Source organism: Pleurodeles waltl, chromosome 6, assembly GCF_031143425.1.
Source record: "Pleurodeles waltl isolate 20211129_DDA chromosome 6, aPleWal1.hap1.20221129, whole genome shotgun sequence".
Classification (NCBI taxonomy): Eukaryota; Metazoa; Chordata; class Amphibia; order Caudata; family Salamandridae; genus Pleurodeles; species Pleurodeles waltl.
In genome coordinates this window covers 796077237-796093583 of record NC_090445.1, presented here as the reverse complement: position 1 = coordinate 796093583, position 16347 = coordinate 796077237, and the positions used below count along the sequence as shown (strand labels likewise).

The window sequence follows — 16347 nt, the reverse complement described above, 5'->3', positions numbered from 1 at the left end:
TTAACATACACTGCACCCTGTCCATAGGGCTAACTAGGGCCTACCTTAGGGGTGCCTAACATGTATGAAAAGGGAATATTTAGGCCTGGTAAGTGGGTACACTTGCCAAGTTGAATTGGCAGTTTAAAACTGCACACACAGACACTGCAGTGGCAGGTCTAAGCCATGTTTACAGGGCTACTCATGTTGGTGGCCCAACCAGTGCTGCAGGTCCACTAGTAGCATATGATTTTCAGGCCCTGGGCACCTCCAGTGCACTTTACTAGGGACTTACTATTACATCAAATATGTCATTCATGGATGGTAAGTACCAGAGTTTTAAAAACAGCAAAACAGAGTCCAGTAACCATCACCAACCTAGGAAGCAGAGGCAAAAAGTTAGGGGAAACCACGCCAAGGATGCCAAGTCTAACAATTTACATTAAAAATGACAACCTATGAAGTGACTGATGTGGTACGAAGACTAAGAAAATGTTGAAGTGAATATGAAGCACTGGAATGAATATAGCATTGATGTTGCAAGAAATATACCTCATGTTGAATAAAAGATGACACGTTTAAATTAATTTGAAATTCACTGGAATGAGTATGACAAGTTTTAAAATAATTGTGATTTATGGTAAGGTTAGTATGAAATGTATTGAAATTCATTTTGAATGCTTTCAGAGCATAATGATACTTTTTGAATTTGGTATGGAATGTATTCAAGTGGATATGAGACGTATTGAAATGTTACAAAACACTCTAATTTGAATGACAATTGCTCAAATCTGTATGATCTGTGCTTAAATGAATGTCATGTATTGAAAGGAATATGACTTGCATAGAAATAAATCTTACATAAATTGGATTGATTATGAGATTATTGAAATGCATTTGACCCTCTTCAAAGGAATATGAACCGGTTTAAATTGAGTATAGTTTATGCTGATATGTATGTGACATCCAGTGAAAAGAAAAAGGCATGCATTGAAAGGAATGGGATCGCTGTTAAATAGATTTTGACATGCTTTAAAATTAATGAGATGCATTAAAATTCATGTTACATTCAATAGAATGGATATGTCATGCCCTGAAATTAATATAACATGCTCTGAAAAGAGACTAAGGGCGTGATTGAGAGGCTGGCGGTCTCAAGACCGCCAGCCTTGTGGTGGTGGTCGGACCAGCGTGGCTGTAGCAGTCCGACCGCCACATTAAGAGGTTGGTGTGTAGTCAGATCAACCTACCACCATTACCACCAGGGTCTCTGATCCCGATAGTCTGATGGTAGTCTAGGTTGGGATCAGCCAGGGCGGCACTGAAGTCAGCATCGTCCTGGCTGATTACAACCATAATCATAAGGCAGTTCAACTTGCAGAACAAGACTGGTGGAGAACAGATGCAGCGGCCACAGGGTGGCACCTACACAGCCCATGCTTCTGGCATGGGCAGTGCAGTGGTACCCCAGCTCAGCACCCAGAAAATGTGCACTCTCTGCTGTGCAGACACTGCGCATTTCTAGGGTGCTGGTGCACCCTGCCTGCAGCAGCTTTGCCGTCGGCTCAATTATAAGCTGGTAACAATGCTGCAGAGATAACGCCCCGAACCAAAACACTGGAAGCCAGAGCTGAGGATGCGGAAACCCGCTCCCGGAGGAGCAACCTGAGACTAATTGGAGTACCGGAGGGTGTGGAATCCTCTGCGGCAAATATGGAAACATTTCTAGAAAATTGGCTCAAAGACACAGTCCCACCGGAAGGCCTCTCAGCATTATTTGCGATCGAAAGAGCGCACAGAGTTCTCGGCAGACCCCCTCCCACCAGGATCCAGACCATGCCCGATAGTGGCAAAACTATTACACTTTAAGGACAGGGACTACATCCTTTAGCAAACTCGTATTAAGGGGGAAATCATACTAAATAATCAGCGTATCATGATATTCCCCGACTTCACCAAAGAAACTCAAACCCAGAGAGCCTCTTATAATGACTATAAACGCACTCCATGCGAAAAAGGCATCAAATATGCAATGCTCTTCCCAGCCAAACTTATAGTTGAGCATGAGGGCAAGACACACTTTTTCTCAACCCCACATCTGGTGGGAGACTGGCTGGAGACCTTAAACTTTACATCTCTAGATACACTGAACAGATCCTCCTGCACATCTGGCAGGAAATGTGGTAGATCCTCCAAAAGGGCACTGGAAATAGCACCTCCCAGACACCAATCTCTACAAGAAATGCGCAAGGCAGTAGATGCAGCAGCGTCCCTGAGCAGAGGGACTTTGCACCACTCGCAAACCTCAGGAGATGCCTCGGACCACGACTCGAGCTGTGGGAGCTTCTCAATTTCGTCGCAAGACTCTTGTACTAATCTACCAAAAGTGACCCCCAGAACAGGAGAAGAAATCATCTAACCCCCCCACCAGCCGAACGGTGAATATCCAACTTACCCAGTGAGCATTACCTACATACAACTTTCACTGAGGAGAACTTGCCAAGTAACTACAAGGAAATAGTAAACCTTGAATACTCCTCCACGGGCAGCAGATATGCCTCAGCCAGGTCCCCGGAAAGGCCCGGAGTGTAAGCTCTCGGCCCTCACACACCACCCACCACCAAAAGGACTAAAGATAAGTTAAAATGGTTTGGACGGGGAAAGTTTTGTTATCTGGTCCTGGGGAGAGGGAGATGGGGAAAGTTTTCATTAGTTTTGGGAATGGGACAAGTCATGCAAACACAATCACCTTAGTTGGCGGAACTCAAACCAAACCTAGGTCATTAAGCCAGATCTCATCCTTCGCAAAGCTCACGATTAATCCTGTCAACACAGTCAAGATCAATCTAGATAATGACTATACAATATAAAATAATAACCTGCAATATAAGAGGCTTAAATAATATGTCCAAACGATATAAAGTGCACAACTATCTCAAATGCAGGGGGATTCACATAGCCCTATTACAAGAAACCCATCTGATAGAGCAGGAAGTTAAAGCCCTCAGCAAAAGATGGAGAGGCCAAATAATTGCCACTAACTATTCAGCGTACGCTGGGGGAGTACTAGTATGGATCCGCCCCGGGGTCTCTTTCCAAATACTCCACAAGATCATTGACAAAGAGGGAAGATATGTGGTGATAAACGGAAGACTAGGAGGAAGAGAAGTGACCATAGGTGGTGTATACGCGCCAAACCACGACCAAGGCAAATTCTTAGACAGATTATCTCTAGAAATAGGCCCTCTCCTGGCAGGCATAAATATAATTGGAGGGGACTTTAACTGCATAGTTAGTAACACCCTAGACAGATCGCACTCACCAGTGTCACAATCCCAATCGTTAAAAACTGCGAAACTGTTCACGGAATGGCAACAGCACTGGCAACTAATAAATAGCTGGAGAACAACTAACCCACACTCAAGGGACTATTCACATTACTCACCGGTTCACGATCTACACGTTAGGCTCGACACCATCTTGGTATCCCCCGAAATACAGAGCGACATGTTAGCAGCTGAATATCTTAGCCGAATGAGATCTGATCACAACCCCCTGATATCTTCTCTATCCTGGGGCAGAGAGAGACCGACAATCCCAACATGGCGCCTTAGAGCAGAAATGCTCGAAGACGAAGCATTCAAAAACACACTACAAACGGATTTAGGGGAATTTGTTAAACACAATAAGGGAACTGCATCTACCAGGTCCATTAAATGGGAGACTTTTAAAACAGTAATCCGGGGTAAGTGCATTGCTGAAAATATAGGTGTCCAAAAAAATCAATAGAAGCAGAACTTCTACAATTGGAAGACTCTCTTAGAGACCTGGAAAGAAGGCGCCCTACACAACCTGACTTACACCCCACGTTAGTGGAAACCAGGACGAAAATTCGCAAGGCAGGTAATAAACTTGCTTACTTCGATTATAAACAATACTTAACCAGGCAACACTCGGAAGGGGACAAAGCTAGTGCTTTACTAGCCTGGCTTGCGCAACCCCCAAAAAACAAACCGTTATAGTTGAAGTCGAAAACTCACAGGGCACACACGCATACACTCAAAAAGAGATAAATACCATCTTCCACGATTACTATGCAATCTTATGTGCACCTCCCACCGTAACATTAAACACCACCCAGTTACGAGAATTAGAAGCCCTCACCATCCCCAACCTGACAACAGAAGAAAATTCGACCCTAGTGTTGCCTATATCAATTGCTGAAATAAAACCTGCAATCCAAAATATGGCAAGGGGTAAAGTCCCAGGAGCGGATGGGCTCCCATTAGAATTTTACCACCAGTATCAAAACTTGCTAGCCCCCCACCTTTGAACATTATATGCAGAAGCATGGAATAAAAATACCCTCCCGCAATCGACCAATGTAGCCATCATGATCCCCTTGCTGAAACATAATAGACCCGCCACAGATGTTCGCTCTTACCGCCCCCTCTCTATGCTCAACATAGACTACAAAATACTAAGCCGGATCCTAGGTGATAGACTACTTCCCCATATGCCTTCATTGATACATCAAGAAAAATCAGGTTTCATACCCAAACGCAGCACATCCCAAAAAATTAGACGCCTAATATCAGTAATCCACTCCTTGCCCCCGAATTTACCTCAAGCGGCGATCATTTCGGTCGACATAGAGAAGGCATTCGACAGCTTAAGATGGGACTATCTAGAGCAAGCTATGCTAAAATTGGGACTAGATGAAGGGTTTGTAAAATGGACTAAACTATTATATGCTAATCCCACCGCAAGAGTAAGAACAGGCAATTACACATCCCCTCCATTTCAGGTCGGAAGAGGCACCAGACAAGGATGTCCATTATCCCCTCTTCTTTTTTCATTCGCAATAGAACCCCTAGCCCAAATGGCAAGATCCGGCCTCTACTATAAGGGCATCCCAATTAATAACTGGATTTACCACATTGCTCTATATGCAGATGATATGCTACTCTTCCTACAAAACTTAGAAATAGATCAACCAGGGGCAATGAGAACTCTGGAGAATTACGGAGCTGCCTCCGGACTCCGGATTAACTGAATGTTTCCACTGCACAAAGACACCCCAGAACCTAATGACACAAGAGGTCTTCCTTGGTCACCTAAAACATTAAAATACTTAGGAGTAAAGATTTACAACTCAATAAATGATCTACTAGAAGGAAACAACAAGGAGCACTTAGAGGGATTAGAGCCAGCATGCGCTTCTGGGAACCACTGCCTTTAACAGTCACAGGCAGAAATGCTCTTCTTAAAATAATAGTGCTACCCAGCTTGCTGTACTATTTTTCGACCATCCCACTCATAATCCCGAAAGCAACATTCAACGAAATAGAGTCCATGTCAACAAATTTCATTAGGGGTCGGAGTAGACACAGAATAGCAATACGGTCTCTTCAAAGACCTACAACCGAGGGAGGCCTAGCCGCCCCTGACATGGAAATATGTTAATGGGCAGGACAACTACAATGGATCGCAAAATTAATATGTAACCCTCCAACTGTCACTGACCTATGCCTTCCCTTAAACTGTTCAATAGACAGGATAATGGGCATACTACTGAGCCCCCGGAAATCCAAACAAGAGCTTCTGATAGAATGGGAGTCAGCTAGACACTGTTGGACCCAATACTTAAAACGCTCTCGCACTAAAACTCCATATGCACCAGAAGTCCCACTGTCCTGCCTGACTCATATCTCAGGAAAGCAAACTATCCCAGGTCTCAATAAACTGATAACACATAACATTATAAAACTGAGAGACCTATACGACGGAGGGAAACTTCACACCTACACTGAACTACAAACTCAATACGACCTCCCCCCCGGCTTGTTCATCACACATAATGCCATCATTAAAATTGCCCAAAAAGCATGGAGGACTGGAACCCTTGAACCCCCCCACTCATAATAGCTGCAATGTTATTTGCTCAATAGGAGACCAGAAAGGAGTGGTATCAGGAATATACAAAGCACTACAAGCTAGCACACGCTTGCCTCTAGCAAAACTTAAATCCAAATCACAATCGGATTTAGACATCACATGGGAAGAAGCACAATGGGATCAGATCACTTCACATGTCCACTCAGTATCCAGAAATGGCAGGTTTAAATTAATAAATCTGTACATCTTCCACAGGGCCTATCTGACCCCACAAATGATTATCAAAATCTACAGCACAAACAACGCAGGCTGCCCTAAATGTGCGGAACCCGCAGCAGGCTTCATACATATGCTCTAGAGCTGCCCCCAACTTAACGCATTCTGTGAAGAGACTTTTGCAAAAATGTCAGCTTGTACTGATAAATCACTGAATAAATCTCCAATTGTAGCTCTACTAGGGGACTTCCCACGCCTGACAGCCCTTAAAATATACAATAAGTTTATAGACCTAGCCCTGATCCTGGCTAGACGAGAAATCACCTCAAACTTGAAGTCCCCGACAGGGCCACAAATAACCAGATGGCAAAACACAGAAGGAACAGTATTGCTACGTGAGGCACTACGAGAGCACAGACCCAGAGACGATGCCTCTCAATGGGACTCAATTCTGGAAAAACTGAAATCACCAATAGCATTCACCATAGAAGCAAGCGTAACTACCTCAGAATCTGACACAGAATCAAACACTGCACCTGAATCCTAACGCTTTGCAAGGGAGGAATTTAGCAGCTGACTCTATTGAGACTTGCCAACAGTGAACTATATCATACAAAAGTAGAAGCATGAGGGGAGGGAGGGGGGAGTAGCCGTTTAAGTAAAGTAATTACTATATCAACGTTACTGTTATGCTTAAAACTATAAGAAAACATTTACTTATTTATTTTTAAAAGGGAAGGCTTTGTGTCTATTTCCGGCGCGCTGACATGGATCCTCTTTGGGTTGTGGGGTATTCAGAGACCCTAGGGATGATGCAGGGAAATCCTGGGCCTACAGGACAAAGGGGGTCATTCCGACCCCAGCAGGCGGCGGGCGCCGCCCGCCGGGCGGAAACCTCCAAAAGACCGCACCGCGGTCAAATGACCGCGGGGGTCATTACAACTTTCCCGCTGGGCCGGCGGGCGATCACCAAAAGATCGCCCGCCGGCCCAGCAGGAAAGCCCCTGCAAAGAGGAAGCCGGCTCCGAATGGAGCCGGCGGATTTGCAGGGGTGCGACGGGTGCAGTGGCACCCGTCGCGGTTTTCAGTGTCTGCAAAGCAGACACTGAAAATCTTTGTGGGGCCCTGTTAGGGGGCCCCTGCACTGCCCATGCCAGTGGCATGGGCAGTGCAGGGGCCCCCAGGGGCCCCACGACACCCGTTCCCACCAGCCAACAGGCTGGCGGGAAGGGGGTCGTAATCCCCATGATGGCGCTGAAAGCAGCGCCGCCATGGAGGATTCCCTGGGCCAGGGGAAAACCGGCGGGAAACCGCTGGTTCCCCTTTTCTGACCGCGGAATGGCCCGGGAAGCACAGCCAGCCTGTTGGCGGTGCTTCCTCTGCCCGCCACCCTGGCGGTTTGAAACCGCCAGGGTCGGAATGAGGGCCAAAGTCACAGGAGCTGCATCAATCTGGTGGGTGATGCGCAGAAATTTCAGTCGCACGGCAGGTGCTGCGTCGATTCTTCTCACAGGAAGTCGGGCTGTGCGTTGTTTCTGGCAGGTTGTGTGTCAGATTTTTGCTGCACAAGGAGTTCTTTGCAGGAGGATTTTTTTTTTTACCCTGAGACTTTGGGGGACAGGAGGGAAGCTCTATCCAACCCCTTGGAGAGCACTTCTCAGCAGAGCCAAAGGGCATCCAGGCAGCAGGGCCACAGCAGGGCAGTAGCCCTTTGCAGAAAAGCAGTCAGATGAGTCTTTGGGGCAGCCAGGCAGTTCCTCTTGGCACGTTGCAGGTTCTGGTTCAGAGTCTCTTCACCAGTGGCATCTTGTCCAGAAATGTCTGAATTGGTAGGGTCAGAGGCCCTGTTTAAATACCCAAATGTGCCTTTGAAGTGGGGGAGACTTCAAAGAGTGGCTTAGAAGTGCACAAGGTCCCCTTTCAGTTCCATCCTGTCTTCCAGGGTCCCAGTAGGGGTTTTGGCAGTCCACTGTGTGAGGGCTGGCCACTGTCCTTTGACATGTAAGTGTCTGGCCCTCCACCCTCCCAGCCCAGGAAGACTCATTCAGTATGCAGATTTGTGCAGGTGTAACTGAGCATCCTGTGTTTGGGGTTGTCTGAGTGAAATGCACAAGGGAGCTGTCAAGTAACCCAGCCAGATGTGGATTGTAAAGCACAGAAGGATTTAAGTGCACAGAAATGCTCACTTTCTAAAAGGGGCATTTCTAAAATAGTAATATAAAATCCAACTTCACCAGTCAGCAGGATTTTGTATTACCATTCTGGACATGCTAAATATGACCTTGTTACTCCTTTCAGATGAGAATCTACCACTCAAACAGTATATGAGGGTAGCCCTAATGCTATTCTATGAAAGGAGCAGGCCTCACAGCAGTGTAAAATGAATTTAGGAGTTTTACACTACCAGGACATATAGAACACACATGTTCATGTCCTGCCTTTTACCTACATAGCACCCTGCCCTTTGGGCTACTTAGGGTCTAAGTTAGTGGTGACTTATATGTAGAAAAAGGGGAGTTTAAGGCTTGGCAATTACTTTTAAATGCCAAGTCGAAGTGGCAGTGAAATTGCACACACAGGCCCTGCAGTGGTAGTCCTGAGACATGGTTAGGGGGCTACCTATATGGGTGGCACAACCAGTACTGCACCCCACTAGTAGCATTTAATTTACAGCCCCGGGCACATGTGGTGCACTTGACTAGAAACTTACAAGTAAATTAAATATGCCAATTGGGTATGAGCCAATGACACCATGTTTTAGGGAGAGAGCAAATGCACTTTAGCACTGGTTAGTAGTGGTAAAGTGCTCAGAGTCCTAAAGCCAGCAAAAATGAAAAGAGAAGGATGAAGGCAAAAGGTTTCGGGGTGACCCTGCAGAAAGGCCATTTCCAACAAACACCTGCAACAAAAACAGATCAAAATCATGAACAGGAGCTTGCAGACCAAGCAGCAAACAATGCCATTCTGATTAGCCAATGTGTCCAGACAGTTGGCTGAAAATCAGATTAATACAGACATGAGGATAGACAGCATGACAGCTTCAATAGAACAGTTGTGTGTCCAACCTGCCAACAGTGACACAAACCAGAAGGAGAGGGACACAAAGGAGAGGGACCTTACTACCAAAATTAACTAAGCTGATCAATTAGCTTATTGGCACATGCCATGTCTACCCTTTGCAGGAGGACTGTTAATGTCCAAATAGGAATGGGTCACTTCAGTGGCGATGTAGAAAGGTGTGACTAGCCACACTTTACAAATCTTTGATTGATTGATTGATAGCGTCTGTTGAGGCACTAAGAACAGAGTGCATTTCATATGGCGCAGCTAGTGACTGCTAGGGGAGCAAGGGCCACTCTAGCATCAGAATCATGTCCACTACTGACACCACAACCCAAACACGTGGCAGCCACACACATGCTGAAACACATGAGCAGAGTACACATCCGACAATAGGAGTGGACAGCATTAATGCTGTAAAAATCAGTGTGCTACCCATATCTGGAAATGGACATTTCTGGTGGATTAACCAGTTTTGCCTACCTTGCAATTTCTTTGTTTGTTAATGATGTAATTTACATACCAGCCATTAAGGTATTATGATTTCAAGCATTATCAACTGTCTGTTTTTATCCACATGATCAAATGCATGTTAACTTTTCACTTACCTTCCAAAATAATTGTTGGCAATGTGGTCCTGTCACCGTCTTTGCTCCATTGATCTCCTGCTCTCTTAGAGGTGCAATATCATCATCTTCTGACTTAGAGTCTGATGTTGTGATGCGTAGTCCTCTCCTGATGGCACAAGTTGCTATAATTTTGCGTGTAGTTTCTGGTGCACACTGTTGAGCTCCTCCACTTAGGAATCTGTTTTTCAACAGCTCAAACGCATGCTTATTTTTCCCTCCGGTGCATTTAAATGCAACATTGTAGCAAGGCTCATTGGGGTTATTTGGTGAGAGGTATGGTGTCAGTATCCAAGGTCTTAAGGCATATGCACTGTCACCTGTGGAAGACATACATGAGTGTCTGATCAAAACATGAATGTCACAATACTGCTCTTCAAACTTTGCAGTATGCTATATTGCCTAACAGATATCCATCTTCAAACGCTCCATGTTTTATCTGTTGGGAGATGTCACTGTGCTTGAACATGAAGGAATAATGGGTCCTTCTGGGATACTGGGATACAATGTCAATGATGATATTGTGTGCACTACATGCAACTTTTTTAAGTTAATGTGTGTGTTTGAAGTTTTGGAATATGTATTCCAGATACAATGGTGGTAATATGGCTACATAGGTTCTAGCCACACACCCTACCATATGTGGAAAATTGGCAATACTATAAAAACCCAATTTTGTGGCTTGGATTTCAGTGCCATTTCTGGGTAGATTGATGTATTTCTTGATATGTGTTAACACTGCATCAAGAAAAGCGTGAAAAAAACGGTGACAATGCACTCTGACACACACCACCAGCAAAAGCAATGACACCCTGGTAGATACCAGGTTTAGTGGGCACAACACCTTCACAAGTCTGTAGGTGGCATTATAGCGCAGTGTGTTGCTTTCTAGGTGTGGTCTCAGGAGTGTAGTCAGACCTAATATTACAGCACTATGCAGCTCGTATTTGTCATACATTTTCTCTTCTGTCTGGTTGAAGATGGTCACCCTGACTCTTATATCCTCTCCTGTCTCCTCTGCCTGAGCCGAGCCAAAATTCTTATTCTCCTTGCTATCACGTACAAAGCCGCCATTTTGGACCTTTTTAGGTCGAGCGTTAGCGTTCGGCCTGCTGTATACTAAAGTATACAATAGAGTGAGTTCCAGCATTTTGATTTGTTAGTTGCAGTGTTCTTCAAAAATCCTTGATTGCTAGTGGTCAGGTCTCCCTCTTTGTCCTACCTTTTTTCACTTTGGGAGCAGCACAAAGTAGTGTGTAATTACGCTATGTCGTGTTTATCTCTTCTGTAAGGGACTTTTTTTGGGCATTTGACTGTTTCACCTCAACAGTGTGGGTGCTTGTTCAGTCCCTCCTGCCCACCAGCTCCCTCTATAAAAATAAACCAGCAGCAGAGGGGGGCTCTTCCAGGGCCAGCTCGCCCTCGCTCTCATTATTTTCAGTCTGTGTGGCAAGAAAAGTCCACTCAGTAATTTACAACGCTAGGAGCTCTAACTTGAGCAAACACAAGAGCATTGCATTCCCCCACCCCATCCCCAGCTTTGTAAACTCCTAACCGCACTTTTCTTGCCACACAAATGAATAAAAACGCAGCGCCATTGCGTTGCATTTTTTTTTCTTTTCAGTTGTGTGACAAGAAAAGTCCAGTTAGAAGTTTACAGCGGTAATAGCTCTAACTCAAGCAAATGCGTGACCCGTTGCATTGAAAATGCTCTTTAACTCCTCTATTTAAAATGCTCTGGGTTACGTCCGAGTCTCTCATCTTCACCCGCTGCAGTAGCCCCCCCCAACCTAGCACTACTATCAGACGACCCCTCTCACATACTCAATTACAATGGAAAACCCTGACACAGCATGTTCTGCGTCTCCTTGGACCCCTCCCTAGGGTATGACAAGGAGGAGTCACCAGGGGAGATGCTGCTTCTGAACAGCAGCGGTCATTCTCCCCTCCCAAGGACGATTAGTTGCTGCTATGCAGGAGTTCTCTCTTCATTATCCCACTGAGTGGCGACACCTCCATTCACTCTGGCTGGGAGAAATATCTCTTCTACACTACCTTAACAAATCCAGAAATAAACGGGAAGGCAAGCCAATGATTTACCTCTTCTTGCAGTTTTTTCACTTAATGGAGAGGCTCTGTCACTCTGTAAGTGCCATCTGCACCATATTCGCCATGTCTTACAGGCAGAAGGTGGCCAGTCTTTTCTTTACTTTTGTCAAACCAGGGTCCCACAGAAAGTATTTAGGAGTTGTTGGAAAAATCAGATCTTTCATCATGGAATCCTTTCTCAAACAACATGCAAAATAATGCCCCATCTTACAAGCCAAGTGAAACTGAAAGAGTAAGAGGTGTGTAGTTTAATGCTTAGGACGCAACAGTGAGTAATGTGCTCTCTGCTAGGATGTTTTCCTATGTTGAACAGGTTTTATTCTGCACACGCCCTGCTCACCCATTCTTTCTGTGGTCGATAAATGGATCGTTGAGTTAGTGACACCTGTTACAGTGCCATAAATTCCGGAAAATGCTTTGGAATGCTTTTACAACAACTCAAATTGTACGCACCTTTCCTCTTTTTATTGACTGTTTCCGGAATCCTCTGCTTTTGGACTCAGTTACACTAGTGTCTGCAACTCATTTCATTCTTCCACACCAAATACATCATCGTCCTTTTGTCACATTTCCGACACGCTGTGCTGATTTTTTCCATTTGGTTGCCAATAGTGGGCTCAAGCACTATTTCTTGGTGGCTAAGGCTTATTCATGGCACAAGTCTTAAAGGAAATAAGTGGTGGGACTGACCAAGTTAGACACTATGCAAGTGACATCACAGCACGATACCACAGCGTGTCAAATCACACCTGGAATCACAGGTAGTGGCATCACAACCCATGACCTGACAGGAAATGAAATCACAAGAAGTGAGATCTGGTCTTAAGACCTCACGCATATGCTTACTGCAAGAAAGCAAAGCTTTAGCTACGGGTCCCTTTGTCCATCGTGGAGCAAATGTTTTCTTCAGCTTGGGCCGAGTGTAAAGTGCAGAATAATTGTAATTTTTCCTTTGGAAAGTGTGTATTTTGGTTTTATTGCTGTTCTTTTTTATTTATTTTTTTAAGACAGGAAAAAAAAGAGTGCAGGAAATAAAAAGTGGAAAATGAAATTAGCGAGGAAGCTGTGTAATTGAGCTAAGACGTGCAGCACCTAGTGTGTGCGAGAGGCAAAATGCCTACAGCACCTGGCATTCCCAGGAGGTCTCCCATCCAAGTACTAACCAGGCCCAACCTGGCTTAGTTTCCAAGATCGGGTGCATTCAGGGTGGTATGATCGTAGGCAGGAAAAGCTGCAGTTTCAGCTCGCTTCTGCTCACCAAGCCCACCGTCTGGAGCCTGCTGCTCTTAATCGCACCTGCACAAGCTCCCTTGGGAAGTCGGACATGCGCTCACTGCCAATGACCCAATGCACCAACCCACATGGAACACCATTTTTAGGGTCGAGCCTACATCGTATGCGCTTGCGCATGCGTTTCGCTTGCGAGACGCACTAGTAGTTAGAAGAGGGCTTGGAGCCCCGCCCATGTCACGTTAGTGTCTTTCATTGGTTCGTGGGCTTGCCTTTCTAAATCTGCTTGCTTTCATTAGTGAAAGGCATGCATAAGTCATGCCTTTTCCAGTGGTTAGCCCTCCTCGAGTGCAGCGACCAAGTACTGAAAACATGCGAGGCTCGCTGTTTTCCATCCGGTTTGTTGACGACTTTTTATCTTTTTCCGCAGCGCGATCTCGCTTGGTAGAAGTCGAGCGCTTTGCATGACATCGACCCTGTTACATAGTTAATTGCACTTTTGCCTGTTACGTAGATAGTTGCACTTTTGCTGATAGGTTCAATGGGGCAAGAAAAGTCCGGTTGGGAGTTTACAACTGCTAATAGCTCTAACTCGGAGAAATGTGAGACCTGTTGCATTGCAAATGCTTGTTTTATAGGTTACCACCTGTTCGAACCAGGTGAAATGTATTAGGACCCTCTAGGGGCTTTTTAGGATTCTTTGCATCATCTAGAATCTGTATACACCCCGATTTTGGGCTTCGTCCCTTTGCTCACCCTTAAACTCTACTTTGCTTTGCTTTGCTTTGTTTTGCGTATGGCAGAAAGGTAAAATGTATAAGTCTGCTTACGGGCTCCTTCCTAAATTCCTTATGCATCAACCTAAAAAAAATTAAACGATTACTTGATTTGGCTGGCTTTCATATAATGAAATATGCACCCAGCCACATGAAGACATTCTACTTCTGGGTGTTGTTTGCATTTCATCTGTTGCTCACTTTTGCCCACTTCCCCCCCAACCCACCTCCAGACTGTACAACTAGATACCTTCGTTTAAGTCATCTTGTTGATTATAACATAAATATTCTGTGTACTCGTGGGTTCCCCCCCCCCCATAGTCATATAAGGTATCAGAATTATTAATCGTTATGGCCATTCCAAGCGTGTTATTCCATGATCCGTTGGCCCATTTTCACAAGGTAAAATTCCGCCAGCTTTAATGATGAGAGATTCTCTTTTTACAATTTTTGGTGGACATTACCCGCTGTTAAGACTATAATTTCCATCATCCTTAATGGTGCATGCCTCGAATAGTGATGTCAGATGTCAGATGTCGTCCCCCTTTAACATCGATGCCGCCTACCTTATCAGCATACGAGCAGATGGGGACTGGAGCACAGGTAGGCGTTCAGTACGGTATGCTTCCTGACAAAGTAAATAATACTATAGGTTTATTTTGGAGGGATTACGATCCCCCGCCACAAACGTATGGGTATGTGAGGGAAGTAAGGCTGAATGATGTTACATAACAATAGGCTACCAATATCACCAATGATTTCTCAGTGAGGTGTCACATTTATAAGGAATAGATCCCCAGGTTGGTTCAATGATTACTTAGGCACAACGGGAGTAGGGCTCCAACTGCTACCAATGATTTCACAGCAGTATTCACAGCTACATACAGAATGGTTATCTTTTAATGTTGGCGATATGATTATTAAGACAGTACATTTGCTGTAAGCAATAACTCTATGTTGACTTATTACTCTATGACGTGTTGTCCTTTAGGAACTACGAGCGTGAGTCTGAGGACTCCATCACATTACTGCTAGCCCAGTATGAGATAACAAATGTAGCAAAAGCGTCTCTACTGCCTATATTCTCAGGGATTGTGTTAACGAGAGAGGGACGTATGTGACTGCAGAGATAACCATCTCCAACCACACTTTGAAGCCTGTTAATCCTTAAATTATTTTAAACAACCTATAATCAGGTTTTTACATGTGCCCACTATACACATGTGTGTTTTCTATTTTCAGTGCAGTGTCACAATTGCTTTACACTTTGGGCTCTACACTTTACACTTTACACTCAAAAGGTGGTGCACTGTCAGTGCGCCCCCTGATGGCAGCCCTCTAGGGGGGGACAAGGGGATCCTATGGACACTCCAGACATCTCCTTGCAGACGGGTGCATTCACTCACTGCACCCACCTGCAAGTGGATCTCTAGTCCTCCTTAAAAGTACAGGTAGGTGGCTGCTCTGTTTTTCACTTGAATGTGCTACCCATAGGACAGCACGAGTTCACGCCTGCCCTGTGGGCATCACATTCAATGTAATAGGGGGCACCTTCTCTGTTTACACTGGCACACCTATTTTAAGGGGCGCTGTGGTGCAAACAGAGAAAGTGCATCCTATGTGTGATAGGGTCCCTGAAGGTAAACCCAGAATATTACCTTTATTTACGGGTACCCCCAGTATATCTAAAAACAATATCTGAATGAAATAGAGGCATAATTGCCCCACCATCCTTGATAAGTCAACACGTTTCTGTCCTGAGGCTTGCCAATACTGATCAAGGGTATTCTTTAGGGCCAGTGGGGATCCCTACTGCTGCACCTCTTGCTAAGTCATTGAGTGTAAAGAAGAAAGAGGTCAAATTGTGTCCTACTCTGACAGCCCAGGATATGTTTCTAGAAGATTTACAAATAACCAAAGTAGGAAATTTTGAGAAATAAGTTAAAAGAAATTGACAGTCAAGTGGAATAGTGCATGGAATAATGCATGCAGAGTACTGGCACACACAACTCCTGACAGCTCATTTGCCTCTATGCCTCTGTCTATAATACGGTGTGGGTTGAGAGACAAAGGAATTCTCTAATTTCCATGCACCCATGCCCCCACGCAAATGAATTTTACACAATAACTCTGCAGCACAATTAGCATTTGGACTGGGTTTGGCCGCCTGATCCAGCATTTATGCACTTGCTATGGTGTCCATTTTGTGCTCTGTTTTACTACTATATCAGTGCTTGTAGGAAATCAAAGCATGCACCCATGCCACTTAGTGCATTTTAAACTTAACTAGCAATAAGCACTAATTTAGATTTCGTATTTTTTCACACTGCATCCAAATTTGAAGTGGGGGAATTGCTCAAGATGAAAAACACAGGATCTACTAGGATTGGTCTGTTGCTGGTGTCTTCCCTTGTCAGGCAATGAAACAAGGCTGCATTACACAATTTACATCC

The 16347-nt window shown here is 44.8% G+C and overlaps 1 pseudogene; it reads right to left on the bottom strand.

Annotated features, from left to right (window-relative positions):
* Positions 1-13002: 13002 nt before the first annotated feature.
* On the bottom strand, positions 13003-13111 carry LOC138302304 (5S ribosomal RNA; annotated as a pseudogene).
* Positions 13112-16347: the final 3236 nt, after the last annotated feature.